The following is a 15268-nucleotide window of genomic DNA, read 5'->3' as shown; positions in this document are numbered from 1 at the left end:
AATCAAGACAAGAAAATTGACAAGTAATAATTTTATGCTATGCAGTAATTATGTAATATAGAGTGCGAATGAACTAAGAAATCATGCGAAGTCTTGACCACCGAGCGAGTTGGCCGTGCGGCTAGGGTTGCGTAGCTGTGAGCTTGCATTCAGGAGATGGTGGGTTCGAATCCTACTGTCGGCAGCCCAGAAACTGGTTTTCCGTCTTTTCCAAATTTTTTTTTCTACAGGTTGCGTTACGTCGCACCGACAGAGATAGGTCTTACGGCGACTATGGGACAGGAAAGGGCTAGGAGTGCGAAGGAAGCAGCCGTGGCATTGAGGTACAGCCCCAGCATTTGCCTGGTGCGAAAATGGGAAACCACGGAAAACAATCTTCAGGGCTGCTGACAGTAGGGTTTGAACCCACTATCTTCCGAATACTGGATACTGGCCGCACTTAAGCGACTGCAACTATCGTGCTAGGCTTTTCCAATTTTCACAACACGCAAATGCTGGGACTGTGCCTTAATTAAGGCCTTGGCCGCTCCTTCCCAATCCTAGCCCTTTCCCATTCTTGCGTCGCCGAAAATCTTCAACGTGTTAGCACGGCGTTAAACTACTAGCAAAAAAAGTAAAATAGAAGATGTCTTGACCCTTGCAAATACAGGAAAGCAGCCTGTTTTAGTCGCATCTTGCTAAGTGATAAATACAGCCCGATACTACTGATCATAGTAATAGAAGACAAGGGAAACGTGGAAGTGGGCGGAGGATATTATGCTGGGCGCGAAACCTCCGACAGAGGTTGGACATCCAAGATACGGCAACCCTGACACGGGAAACCCAAAATTGGAAGAATTATCCCATAAACGTCACTAACCTTCTATGAGGAGACGGCATCATATTTTTGTAAGTTGAATGTAGTGTGTTAAATAGATGATATCACAAATCTATCAGCTTTGGGCTGTAGCAACTTCCATGCTAGAAGAATGTTGTGAAGAATAAACTTTGATTCCTTTATAACTAATATTAGAATTAGTTTAGCCGGAACCGAAGCTTGTAGGTACGGAACGAGTAAGAGATACTCAAACGTACAAACATTAGTCGTGATAGACAGCTCTCTGAAACAGATGCATTATTAAACAGTCATTATGTAGTACATACAGTTAATGTATAACTAAAGCACCTTTGCACTACCAGTTTGGAACTTCACAACAGCACTCAGTTCGCAAGAGTCACAACCGATGTTTATAATCAGGCATTGAGACTTGAGATATGCATATGCGCAGTAGCCATGCTTTCTCCTCGCACCGCTTAAAAGGTGCGATTGTAGCCGCACGGCAACAGCAGTCTCCACCTCCGCGCATGTGCAGTTTGAGTTTGGTCTGCGACTCGTGGCGATAGCGGCTTGAGCCGCCATGCGCCACACTGGTGCAGTGAGCAGTGCTGGCAGCTGCAGTCGCTGCGACAGTTGATATACTTTGTTCTAGTGGCAGCCTCCGCATGGGGGAAGTTGTAATAATAATAATAATAATAATAATAAGTATATGTTATGTAGTATTTAATTACTGATTTTGGGTACGATGTCGAAGCAACGAAAAGTCGACGGAGTGTTCAGTCACTCGCATGATATGGCTCTTTGCCACTTAGTTTCCAAGCATAAACGTGTGTACGAGTTTAAAAGAAACGTGTTCATATCTGTTACGACCATATATTTACTGATCGTTACGTCTTACTGTAAAAACATTTATTCAGCTGAGCTAAACACTGTTAAAATAAGATTGAAACGTCTGTACCTGAAAGTGAGTGCAAGTTTCTCAGCTGGGTTGATGGGCTTCTTCCACCGTTTGCACGGGGTTTTCAAAATTTCACTATTTATAAGTTCGAGAATATAACTAAACTAACACTCAGTCTGAAATACTTCTTGAACTTTGTCTCATCACTTAAAAGATGCCTGTTAATTAAAATGTTATAGCATCCTTCCTCATAGTGCGATGCAAATATACTGTTGACTTTCCTTTTCGTGCCGAGATACCACATGAAGAATATTTCGTTGTCTTTTTCCATTAAAATGTCAAAGAAAGCCCTGCCACTAACGAAATCGCCCGTGCTCTCGTCCATTTCTGACGGACTGGACTGCGCAACTGGCGGCTGGAGTCGTGTCTAAAGAAAACACCCCCACGTGCCCGTCGCTTGCGGCTGCTGTCGCCAACGTATATGGCGACCCCAGTCTTGCGGTTCTGGTCGCCGTGGCGGCAACAGTCGCACCTTGGAAAACGCACCTTAACCCGCATTCACGCGTCTTCTCGTCAGACGACCATAGTATGTACCTTCCATTTCTCCTTAACGTAAGATTGTAGTGCATATCCTCTCTTGTCCAGGTGCTTGCCATTATTTTTTCTGCGCTTTGTGCTTTTTTAGTTTTCGATTCTAGTAAGTTACTAAAAACAGTCGCATGAACTGATTTATAAATTAATTTCTAACGAGCGTTTACCCTTATTCCGCAAGCACATCATCCCAGACACAAGATACTGCTGCCCAGCGAGAATGGAGTGCATGTGATCAGCGTCTCTGTCATATAGCGCTGTGTTATTGACCGGGTCCGCTACATTTCATATCATGCAAATCCTCAGAAGAACTCACGAGGGCGTATGGACCACGTTTCAGTCCAGAATTAAGATTACCCTGACCAGGAATCGAATCCGTGTAAGAGGCAGACACACTACCACTGCAGTACGACTTTGGCAGCGAGCGTTTTACGTTCTTTAATTTGATCACCAGCCCGAATACCTCACTCAGTGGATGAATGGTAGAGTTACGGCATTCTAACCTCAAGGTCGTGCGTTCAAACCGGACACAGATAGTCGAATTTTTAAAGGGCGGAAGAAAAAGTTCATTCAGAACTCCGTGTAGTACGATGTCGGCATGTAAAGGATCTCTGATGACCCATTTGGTGTTTACCCGACCAATGGAATTAGAACTTTGCCATGGATTGCTCTGTTTACTCTATCATCTCGTGAAGTAAAACGGAACGTCGAAATTAATGCGCAAGCTGCCTAAATCGCGTACTTCAAAATGGCTTTACACAGTAGGTGAGGCCATATTATTATTATTATTATTATTATTATTATTATTATTATTATTATTATTCGAAGAGCCTCCGTGGCTCAGAAGGCAGCGCGCCGGCCTCTCATCGTTGGGTTCCGTGGTTCAAATCCCAGCCAATCCATGTGAGATTTGTGCTGGACAAAGCGGAGGCGGGACAGGTTTTTCTCCGGGTTCTCCAGTTGTCCCTGTCATCTTCCATTCCAGCAACACTCTCCAATATCATTTCATCTGTCAGTCATTAATAATTGTCCCAGAAGAGTGCTACAAGCTTCGGCAGCCGGCACAATTCCTATCCTCGCCGCTAGATAAGGGCTTCATTCATTCCATTCCTGACCCGGTCAAGTCACTGGAAACAACCTGTGGATTTTCATTTTAATTTAATTATTATTCGAATAATATTTTGTGGATCACTGCGTTACGGTATTGTCGAAAAGTTCATGTTTTCTTTACATAGCTTCTTTCATTCTGTCTTATGGATTACGGAAGGCGGACAGGCGGCAGTGAATGAGAAGCTCGTCAGCTGACACCCGCACGCAATCACAGCTGAATATTCCGGCTATTATGAAGTCCTCTAACACAGAATTATCTTGTAATTCTAGTGTGGTCATGCAACATGAGATGTCATGAATTATTGCCCTGCTATGGCTACGTTGTCCCACTGCTGTTGTCATGTCGCTGTGATGCGGAAAGCCCACAATGTGAATTGTGAATTAATGAGCCTCAAGTACATCTGTACGATATGAATAGAAGAAGAAAACAGTGGGATGTATTACTTCTGAGGTAAAAGTAAAGTAAAAATACGAGAATAATAAATATATAACCCGAACATTCACCGACGTAGGTGTGTGAGAATGACTGAAAATCCACAGCCTGTTTTCAGTTTCAGCCGGGTCAGGAATGGAAGGAACGAACCTGTCGCACTCTGTGGCAGTGTTTAGCACGTGAGAGCTCGCACCCGTTTTAGAACGCGAGAGGACGCGCGAAGCCAAATTGCTCACGCTTAATATTCTAATGAGCTGCTATTTTCTTTTGCAGTGAATGCTCTGATAAAAATATAAATATGTACCCTGTTTAACTGCCTTTCAACTAGTACTAACATAATTACCCAGTAACAATATTTTCTCAATGTAAAAAATTAATGAAATGTTTTTGCAAAATCTGGTAAACCATCTTCAGGGCTGCCGACAGTGGGATTCGAACCCACTATCTCCTGGATGCGACCTCACAGCCGCGCGTCTCTAACCGCACGACCAACTCGCCCGGTAGATTTAAGATTAGACTGACCAGGAATGGAATTCGTGTAAGAGGCGCTCACACTACCACTGCACTACGACGTTGGCAGCGAGTGTTTAAAGAACGCGAGAGGTCGCGCGTGAGCAAATTGCCTCAACGTTTGCATTTGTACATTTCAATGAATGATTTGGTCACAATTCAAGATAAAACTACAGCACTTCACTGAAAGCCACCATAAACCTCATAAACTTTACTTAATAAACTTTCTTGGAAATGCAGTCATGTAAGAATACACTACGTGAGGGGTCGCACGAAGGCAATTTGCGAGACGCGAGAGTGAAAGAAAAACAACTCCGGAACGCAGCAGGCAAATACACTGACGATAATCAACGTGTTAATGACTGACAGATGAAATGAAATGACAGTGGAGAGTGTTGCTGGAATGAAAGATGATAGGGAAAACCGGAGTACCCGGAGAAAACCCTCTCCCGCCTACGCTTTGACCAGCACTAATCTCACATGGAGTGGCCGGAATTTGAACTACGGAACCCAGGGTTGAGAGACCGGCGCGCTGCCGCCTGAGCTACGGAGCCACAGTCAGAAAGAATGTTCCTTCGTATTTGTTGTTGGATACTCTATCGGTTTGTTCCAGTGTGGTGTCCCCCAAAAAGTGTACCATACTTCCGTCAGTAATTTCAAAACTGTGAGATTCTATTTGAAAAGAGGAAGGTCCAAGGTCCAAGGTACTTGGAGGAATAATAAACGGCGCGCGTATTCGCCGTTTTGTGGTGAAATTGGAACTTTTTTTCTTTTTTTGCTAGTTGCTTTACGTCGCACCGACACAGATAGGTGTTATGGCGACGATGGGACAGGGAAGGGCTGGGAGTGGAAAGGAAGCGGCCGTGGCCTTAATTAAGGTACAGCCCCAGCATTTGCCTGGTATGAAAATGGGAAACCACGGAAAACCATCTTCAGGGCTGCCGACAGTGGGGTTCGAACCTACTATCTCCCGAATACTGGATACTGGCCGCATTTAAGCGACTGCAGCTATCGAGCTCGGTGAAATTGGAACTCAAAGCATACTGTAAAATTAGTATAAATCGGAACGATGGCCTTATAATACGTACTCCTGGATCGTTCATTTAGTCTGCGCGAGATTTGCCGATATCTGTAATAAAATTTGTAAGAAAACTTCATTAGACATGTGAAATAGTTGTGAACCTTCTGAAATTTCAGGAAACGTCTAATTATCTTAATTTAAATAGGGTTCAAGCCTACAGCAAACTGAAAGAATTTGTCGAAATGAATCGAACAAGCCCAGAATATCCTAGGCTGACGACAGCCGCATTACTTGGCTTTCGTGACCGGGTCCACTGGCTCTCACATCAAGCATCTCCACAGTTTATCTCACGAGGCTGAGCGAATTAAAATCCCCGGACTGGTCAGGAATGGATGTCCTCTAGATACGAAGTAGGCACACTACGCCTACATTATGGGGCCTGCCTGTAAGAGTACAGTCACAGGAAACTCTCAAAATAATGTTTCTTATGAGACGTTCAATATATTGCTACTGTATGATGTTCAATTTAACGTCGTCTGACTATTGCTAACGTGGTGCAGCTATGTAAGGCAGACCCTGCGACGAGTGTGGCCGGCATCTGGCGTGTGTGGGGAAACTGCGTGGTAGTGTGGTTAAGGATGCTGCTGCTTGTGGAGGACTAGATCAATCAATCACCACTGATTTACATTTTGGGCAGTTGCCCCAGGTGGCAGATTCCATATCTCTTGTTTTGTTGCTTCAGTTTGCATTGCGTCGCACCAATACACATAGTCATATGGCGACGATGGTATAGGAAAGGGCAATGAGTGGGAAGGAAGCGACCGTGATTTTAATTAAGGTACAGTCCCAGCATTTGCTTCGTGTGAAAATGGGAAACCACGGAAAACTATTTTCAGGGCTGGAAACAATGAGATTCGAATCCACCATCTCCCGAATGCAAGACTCCCTATCAGTTGTTTACCTAGTCTTATCTTAAATAATTTCAAAGAATTTGGAAATTCATCCAACATCTCCCTTTGTAAATTATTCCAATCCCTAACTCATCTTCCGATAAACGAATATTTGCCCCAGAAATGTTGGGAACAGCACAAACAGTCAGTCCCCGAACCAAGGAAATTAACCCTTTTAAGACTAAAATCTTTTGACCCGACGGAAAACGAACCCAGGGCCCCGAAGACTGAAGCCCAAGACGCTGGCAACTCAGCCATGAAGCCGGATACTTTATTCCTTGATGCTGCTTTGTTATTTGATTCAGTTCCAATGCGGAGGTGAACATCTGAGGTTACCATAGCTGCTACTGTTTGTACGAAGAGGCTTGGTTCTCTACAAAACTAGTTATTGTTGTTATAATTACTGTAAAAGTATATAATTATCTGTCTCTCTCTTTTTTTCAGGTAAGTGTTCATCCAAACAAGAAGTTGGACTTGGCGTAGCCGTAAGTTATTGCATAGTACTTACAGCTTAATGTGTGTCTCAGTCTAATGTTTTTGTGGTATGAGTGTTAGTAGTAGGTTTTCATTTTTTAAAGTTAATATCATTGCACTTGTTAGAACCTATGTGTTAATACAGTCGAACCTCGATATCTCGAACCTCCATTACTAGAATTTTCAGTATCTCGAAGTAACTTATATTTCCCGGCCGTTTATCCTATTCTTCACGTGTATTTATTCCTCCATTCCTCGAAATTCGGTTACACGAATTTCTCGATTTCTCCAAGCAAACATTTCCTACCTTGAAGCAAAAAATACTTTGTAACTCGAATTTTGTGCAACATTAACTATGCTATACGTATTTGTGGTTTGTGAGGAACAGTTAACAAGTATGAAAAGGTTACAGTGATTCCGGGAGCTAATATGACGGAAACCGAAAAACTAAAACTTCTAGTGGTCGGAAAATCGGCGAAGCCTCGTTGTTTCTCGGGTGTGAATTAATTACCGGTCACGTACGAAAGCCCGAAGTCACGGATGATAAGCTCCATTTACGAATTTCGGCTGGGTTGTATTGACGGGAAGTTTCAACGTGAAGGGAGGAATGGTTAACCGTAACAAACGGAAGAGACTAAAGGATTTTTTCCATAGGTGTTAACCGAGGTATGTTTCTTGTTTCACTGCTGTGTATACTGTATCCTGTGTTCTAAAAATGTTACTATAATAAGGGTTATAATGAAAGTGATGCCGTAAAGTAGAGTTTGTATATTTTTAAGTACTGTTAAAATAATGTATTCAGTTATAAGCTCGCTTATTATTATTATTATTATTATTATTATTATTATTATTATTATTATTATTATTATTATTATTATTATTCAGTAATTCAATTAGGTTCTATACATGCTCAAAACGGTATTCTCTGTAACTCGAAACAAAATTTAGCTCCCGAGGTGATTTGACATATCGAGGTTCACCTGTAGCCTATAAGGAAAGATCTTCATTGAGGTAATCATATAAACGGGATTGCAAATAAAGGGTACAGATCCCTCCACATGGGTATGAGGCTATTTAGGGGTTCCAGTAAGGATGCAAAGGAGAGGGCTTATAAATCTCTGGTAAGACCCCGACTAGAGTAGAGTTCAAGTGGGACCGTCATCAGTATTGATTGATTCGAGAACTGAAAAAAAAAAATCAAAGGAAAAGCAGCTCGATTTTTTTCTGGATGATTTCCGACAAAAGTGTAGCGTTACGAAAATGTTGCAAGGTTTAGGCTGGGAAGACTTGGGAGAAAGGAGACGAGCTGCTCCACTAAGTGGTATGTTCCGAGCTATCCGCGGAGAGATGGCGTGGAATGACGAGTAAGTTTGAGTGGTGTTTTTAAAAGTAGGAAAGATCACTATATGAAGATAATGTTGTAATTCAAGAGGACAAATTGGGATAAATAATCATTTATCGGAAGGGGAGTTAGGGATTGGAATAATTTACCACGGGAGATGTTCAATAAATTTCTAAATTCTTTGCAATTATTTAAGGAAAGGCTAGGTAAACAACAGATAGGGTATCTGTCACCTTGGCGACTGCCCTAAATGCAGATCAGTGGTGATTGCTTGCTTGCTTGCTTTATTTATTTATTTATTTATTTATTTATTTATTTATTTATTTATTTATTTATTTATTTATTTATTGATCATTCTGCCAATGATATATGATTCTTGAGTATTTCTTTAGCTCTTCTACCTCCGAAATAATTTATGTTGACCTCTTTTCCGCCCTTTGTTTCTTTTTCTGTCTTGTATTTGTTAAATAAGAGAAAAGTTTTAATTTGAAGCCATATCGAAAACTCACGCAAAACTATAATTATTTGCTAAGAAATAACATATTCATAGAGAGCATTGTTTTATAGAACATTCATAATCACCCATCTTCTGTTGCTCCTTTCGGAGCACAAGGTTGAGGGAACGTTTCTCTTTCATTCTGCTGACTGCTAATGTTTTCTTATTTCTCCAGATTCCCTTCCTTATTAAGAGATCTGTCTACTTTTCGTAAGACCGGCGATTTGACTGCGATTCACTCTTCACTCCTGATTTGTGGATTAACACAGGTCTTAATATATGTTCGAAATGCGGTGCAAGCATTCGTAAGAATTTTTAGTTCATTTGCTAATTAGATTGGTAATTGTCATTGTTTCCAAATACTGTACTGTTCATAGAATATTCTGATTTTTGCGTCCCCGGGTATTTTCCTGCAATTCTGAATAGCTTTTAGTTAGATTATGCCTCCGTTTGCCTTTCTAATGTAAACTCAGGTATAGTTTTTAACACTGCTATAGCACTTTATATAGCTTCATTTCTGATTATTATTATTATTATTATTATTATTATTATTATTATTATTACTATTATTACCGTATTATTATTATTATTATTATTATTATTATTATTATTATTATTATTATTATTATTATTATTATTATTATTATTATTATTATTATTATGCGTTTGGCTCTCTATGAAGCACGTAGAACCATTAGATAGTATCGATATTCCTGATCTTCTTACCTTCCCAAAACCTCCTCATCTTCTCGCTATTGGTCTGTCGTCTTTCTTGTGTCCACGTGATTTTGAGTTTCAAATTTCTTACAGTCACGCCGATTTCTTGATTATGAACTTGTGTGAGTTTCTGTCTATATGTAGTCCATATAGTTGCTACTAGATTAATATTGACTTCTGTGAGATCGTTTTGGGTGTCAACTAGTCTGCGACCTTTGGTTTTGTCGGGTTCTATTGATGATGAAGAATTTCTTGATCAATTGCGCCCATTCGTGGAATAGTTTGGTCAGTTAATGTTCTTCTGAGCTTTTGCGCATCCAGATACCTACTTGGACCGTAGGTCCGAATACTTTTCTCAGTAACTGCAGTTCCATTTTCGATATCTTTTTGTTGGTTAGTTTTCATTACCTTAAAGCCTAAAGGCTGAAAACATGGTCCCTTAAGGCTGAACATATGGAGCAGCGGAGAGCAAAGCAGCGTGCAGAGTATCGAGCAAAGCATTTTATTATCAACGCGCCGATGAAAGGGTTGGTATTCATGGTGGAGCAGAGAGCGAAGCATTTTATTATCATCGCGCCGATGAAAGAGGTTGGTATTCATAATCGAGCAACGAGCAAAGCATTTTATTATCAACGCGCCGATGAAGGAGGTTGGTATTCATAATGGAGCAGAGAGCGAAGCATTTTATTATCAACGCGCCGATGAAAGAGGTTGGTATTCATAATTGAGCAACGAGCAAAGCATTTTATTATTAACGCGCCGATGAAAGAGGTTGGTATTTATAATGGAGCAGAGAGCAAAGCATTTTATTATCAACGCGCCGATGAAGGGTTGGTATTCATGGTGGAGCGGAGAGCGAAGCATTTTATTATCAACGCGCCGATGAAAGAGGTTGGTATTCGTAATCGAGCAACGAGCAAAGCATTTTATTATCAACGCACTGATGAAAGAGGTTGGTATTCATAATTGAGCAACGAGCAAAGCATTTTATTATCAACGCGCCGATGAAAGAGGTTGGTATTCATAATGGAGCAGAGAGTGAAGCATTTTATTATCAACGCGCCGATGAAAGAGGTTGGTATTCATAATGGAGTAACGAGCGAAGCATTTTATTATCAACGCGCCGATGAAAGAGGTTGGTATTCATAATGGAGCAGAGAGCGAAGCATTTTATTATTCAACCCGCCGACGAAAGAGGTTGGTATTCATAATTGAGCAACGAGCAAAGCATTTTGTTATCAACGCGCCGATGAAAGAGGTTGGTATTCATAATGGAGCAGGGAGCGAAGCGTTTTATTATCAACGCGCCGATGAAAGAGGTTGGTATTCATAATGGAGCAGAGAGCGAAGCATGTTATTATCAACCCGCCGATGAAAGAGGTTGGTATTCATAATGGAGCAGGGAGCGAAGCATGTTATTATCAACCCGCCGATGAAAGAGGTTGGTATTCATTATGGAGCAGAGAGCGAAGCATTTTGTTATCAACGCGCCGATGAAAGAGGTTGGTATTCATAATGGAGCAGAGAGCGAAGCATTTTATTATCAACCCGCCGATGAAAGAGGTTGGTATTCATTATGGAGCAGAGAGCGAAGCATGTTATTATCAACCCGCCGATGAAAGAGGTTGGTATTCATAATTGAGCAACGAGCAAAGCATTTTGTTATCAACGCGCCGATGAAAGAGGTTGGTATTCATAATGGAGCAGAGAGTGAAGCATTTTATTATCAACGCGCCGATGAAAGAGGTTGGTATTCATAATGGAGCAGAGAGTGAAGCATTTTATTATCAACGCGCCGATGAAAGAGGTTGGTATTCATAATGGAGCAGAGAGCGAAGCATTTTATTATCAACGCGCCGATGAAAGAGGTTGGTATTCATAATGGAGCAGGGAGCGAAGCATGTTATTATCAACCCGCCGATGAAAGAGGTTGGTATTCATAATTGAGCAACGAGCAAAGCATTTTGTTATCAACGCGCCGATGAAAGAGGTTGGTATTCATAATGGAGCAGAGAGCGAAGCATTTTATTATCAACGCGCCGATGAAAGAGGTTGGTATTCATAATTGAGCAACGAGCAAAGCATTTTATTATCAACGCGCCGATGAAAGAGGTTGGTATTCATAATGGAGCAGAGAGCGAAGCATTTTATTATCAACGCGCCGATGAAAGAGGTTGGTATTCATAATTGAGCAACGAGCAAAGCATTTTATTATCAACGCGCCGATGAAAGAGGTTGGTATTCATAATGGAGCAGAGAGCGAAGCATGTTATTATCAACCCGCCGATGAAAGAGGTTGGTATTCATTATGGAGCAGAGAGCGAAGCGTTTTATTATCAACCCGCCGATGAAAGAGGTTGGTATACATAATGGAGCAGAGAGCATAGCAGCGAGCAGTGCGCGCCAAAGTCTTTGCAATCAGGTAGCGAATGATGGACGAGCTTTTGTTGCTAGAACACTCTGCATGAAATATCTGGTATTTGCTCTAAAGCGCGTTAGAGTACGCAATTATGAAATACGTTCCTATGTTTCCTCCTTCATAAATCTCTATCATAGTCGAAACAGCCTGGCGTGACAGACTGTCCAAAAAGCCTGATTGTGTCCACACGCACGTGGCTTCTCAATACAAAATGGTTATCGAAAAAAAAAACCAACATTAGCTAAGTATCTTTTAAATGTTTTTCTGATATTCTTAAGTCTTTATTACAGCATTGTCTTACGTCCGTAGTGTGTGTAACGGTTAACACTATAAGCTGTCGTCCTCGGGGGCCCGATATCGATATCCGAAAAGGGAGAAATTTAAGACTAGCAAGAGGGCTAGTATGTTGTTAAAACGGTACATGCAACCCACCTCCATTGACAGTGTACCTGGAAAAAGCTGCTCCTCCTCGGGGTCGAGGACTCGAACTTTCTTAACTACATTAATAATACTCTGTTACCTTTCAAACTATTTTAGTTTCATCTTTGTCTAGCAAATACACAATTTAAAATTGCTCGTCCATCAAATGCGTGTAAGATATTTTAATACCCGTCGTTAAAAGGTTAATAATAATAATAACAATAATAATAATAATAATAATAATAATAATAATAATAATCGCTGTTGTAGTTGCTGTATAGCGTATTCAGTTTAATGTCTTTTATGCGTCCATGTGTCCTCTTCATATATTGAACACCAAAACTGCATTACAAGGCTTCGGATACGTTCAGAAACAAATACGCAGTGAATATGCAATATATATGTACTATAATACCGGCAGAATATACCTCTTGCACGTCAGTACTCTTTAATAATAAAGAATGAGTGTGGTTGAGCTGGGAAATGGCAACGTAAAAGTATTCGTCCGCCTTGTGCATTATCTTGTGTAACGAACACAGCATTGAGGAAGCGGTACACATCACCAAGCTCAGTCCATCAGTGATACGGACAGTATCGGTGAAACAACATCTAGTGAATGCCCCGAGTTCGATGGGAAAGATAAGGAAACGAACTGTTGTTGAACGCCAACGAATTATCCAACTCCACATACTTGGTAATTCGTGAAGAGTAATTGCTGAAAAACAGGAATACCGCGAACTACAGTCGCAAGTATCATTCAACGATACAAGACCAGTGTAACTTAATCAATAGAGCAAGAACTGGGCGGTCGAGGAAGCTGACAACACGCGAAGAGAGAAGCATAATACACACCGTCCAGAAAAATCCCCATGTGTCTGGACCTGTGCTTCGAACAGAAGTACAAACCTCCACTGGGAAGGACATCAGCACCGACATCGTACGACGTGTGTTACACAGAGCTGGTTTGCAGGGGCGTACAAGCCGGAAGAAACCCTGGATAAGTGCGGTGAACCTTAAGAAGAGGCTGGCGTTCGCCAAACAGTATGTTATGAAGCCACCAGCACTATGGAAACGCCTGTTATTTACGGACGAGAGCAAATTCTGTTTATTCAATTGCTCTGGAAAGCGACGTGTATGCAGAAAGAAGAACGCCGAGCCCCAAAGTCAACATCTGCAACCAACCGCAAAATATAGAGGAGGTTCCATAATGGTATGCGGGTGTATGTCGGCGGCTGGGGTTAGCCAACTGCCATATAATACCTGAACGGATAGATAAGATGGTATATTTGAGTATATTAAGGCAACACTTAACACCCAGCGTGGCAAAATTAGGTGTTAGTTGTGGGTACTTCTTCCAGCAAGATAATGACCCAAAGCACACTGCTCGTGTTGTTAGGGAATGGCTACTCTACAATTCACCTCATGTGCTGCAGACACCACTCCACTCCCCAGACTGCGTCCTTGCCAAGTTGGAGTCAGAATGCCAGCCAGTGCCTCAACCGTCTGAGCCACTCAGCCCGGTCTACTTAATCGATATCCATATTACAGTATATCCAAGATGTATAAGAGCAGTGGCATCATAATGATTTTGAACGCTCTGCTTTGCTATTTCTCCTAGTGATAAGTGACACTGCTCTCCGCTGCAGTATTCAAGCTCCGACTTGCAGTGATTAATTTAATTTCTCTGTTTTCCTCCCCGCTCCACTATGTTTTCAGCCTTACACATCAAAGGTTTTCGGGGATGAAAAGATTGGGAAGGTAGCGGCCGTGGTCTGAATTATGGTACAGGCCCAGCATTTCCCTGGTATGAACATGGGAAACCACGGTCAACCATCTTCAGGGCTGCTGACGGTTTGATTTTAACGCACCATCTCCCGAATGCAAACTCTCAGGTACGCGATCCTATCCCCGTGACCAATTCACTCGGTTTCTTCTATTTTTCCTCTAATTCCTGTTCAGAGGGGATGGTTGCCTTTTTGTGCTTCCTCGTAATACAGCACTATCAACATAGTTACCGCATTCCACTATTAGCCCATACACTGGTAGTTTGCTGCAGTTAAAAGTACACGACATACAGACAATCCGTAAATGTTGAGGTGAATATGCAGGCGGTGTAAAATGGAGTAAACAGAGACAGAGACGGATTGCTTTACGTGACTCGCAGGTATTCCGGTCGACCATTAGGCTGGTGCAGCCCGCGAGGGTCATATTTTACTGCCAGCGTCACCCGGCAGCCTCTCGTTGTTCATTACGAGGAGAAGATTCACATCACTGCCCTTGCCAGTTCCAGTCCTGTTGAATACCTTCTTCTCTTACCAAATACTTTAATAGGACAATACCGGACAGCTTGCGGTTTTCAGCGAGAAAGTCGATAGTGCTGCTACCTACATGGCTTGGTGTGACTAACTCTTCAATAACATGATTCTTGGCGCACTGGCGTGTTGCTTATAATGTATCAGTGTTTGTCATTAAATAATCTTACACTGCAGTTATATTCCAAGAAAAGTGGTATGCGCTGATCAAATTACCCAGCAAGATAATGGCATGGGAAATGATAAGGACCGCAACTATTATAACGAAGTAATGACCTCGCATCTGTGTTGAGGTTACATTCTATGCCCCTTATATTAGAAAATCAATCAAATACGTTCCGCTAACGTTTCATTAGAGTAAAACCAATAATATTAAAAAATACGGAACTTATGTACACTAAAACTTGAGGACCCACATTGTTAAACAGTGCCATAAATTTCACAATAGAAAACTTGGGGGCTTGTAGCATAATGGTCATCGCGGTAGTCGTGAAATTGAAAGCCATGAGTTTCGAATCCAGTCAGTTTCTTTTACTGTAAGAAAACAATAATGTTCATAATAATAATAATAATAATAATAATAATAATAATAATAATAATCTTTACGGCCCACTAACTACTTTTTCGGTTTTAGGAGACGCCGAGGTGCCGGAATTTTGTCAAGCAGGAATTATTTTACGTGCCGGTAAATCTACCGACACGAGGCTGACGTATTTGACCACCTTCAAATACCACCGGACTGAGCCAGGATCGAACCT

Source organism: Anabrus simplex, chromosome 1 (assembly GCF_040414725.1).
Source record: "Anabrus simplex isolate iqAnaSimp1 chromosome 1, ASM4041472v1, whole genome shotgun sequence".
Lineage (NCBI taxonomy): Eukaryota > Metazoa > Arthropoda > Insecta > Orthoptera > Tettigoniidae > Anabrus > Anabrus simplex.
The sequence above is the reverse complement of the archived record's forward strand: the minus strand, read 5'-3'. Positions refer to the sequence as shown.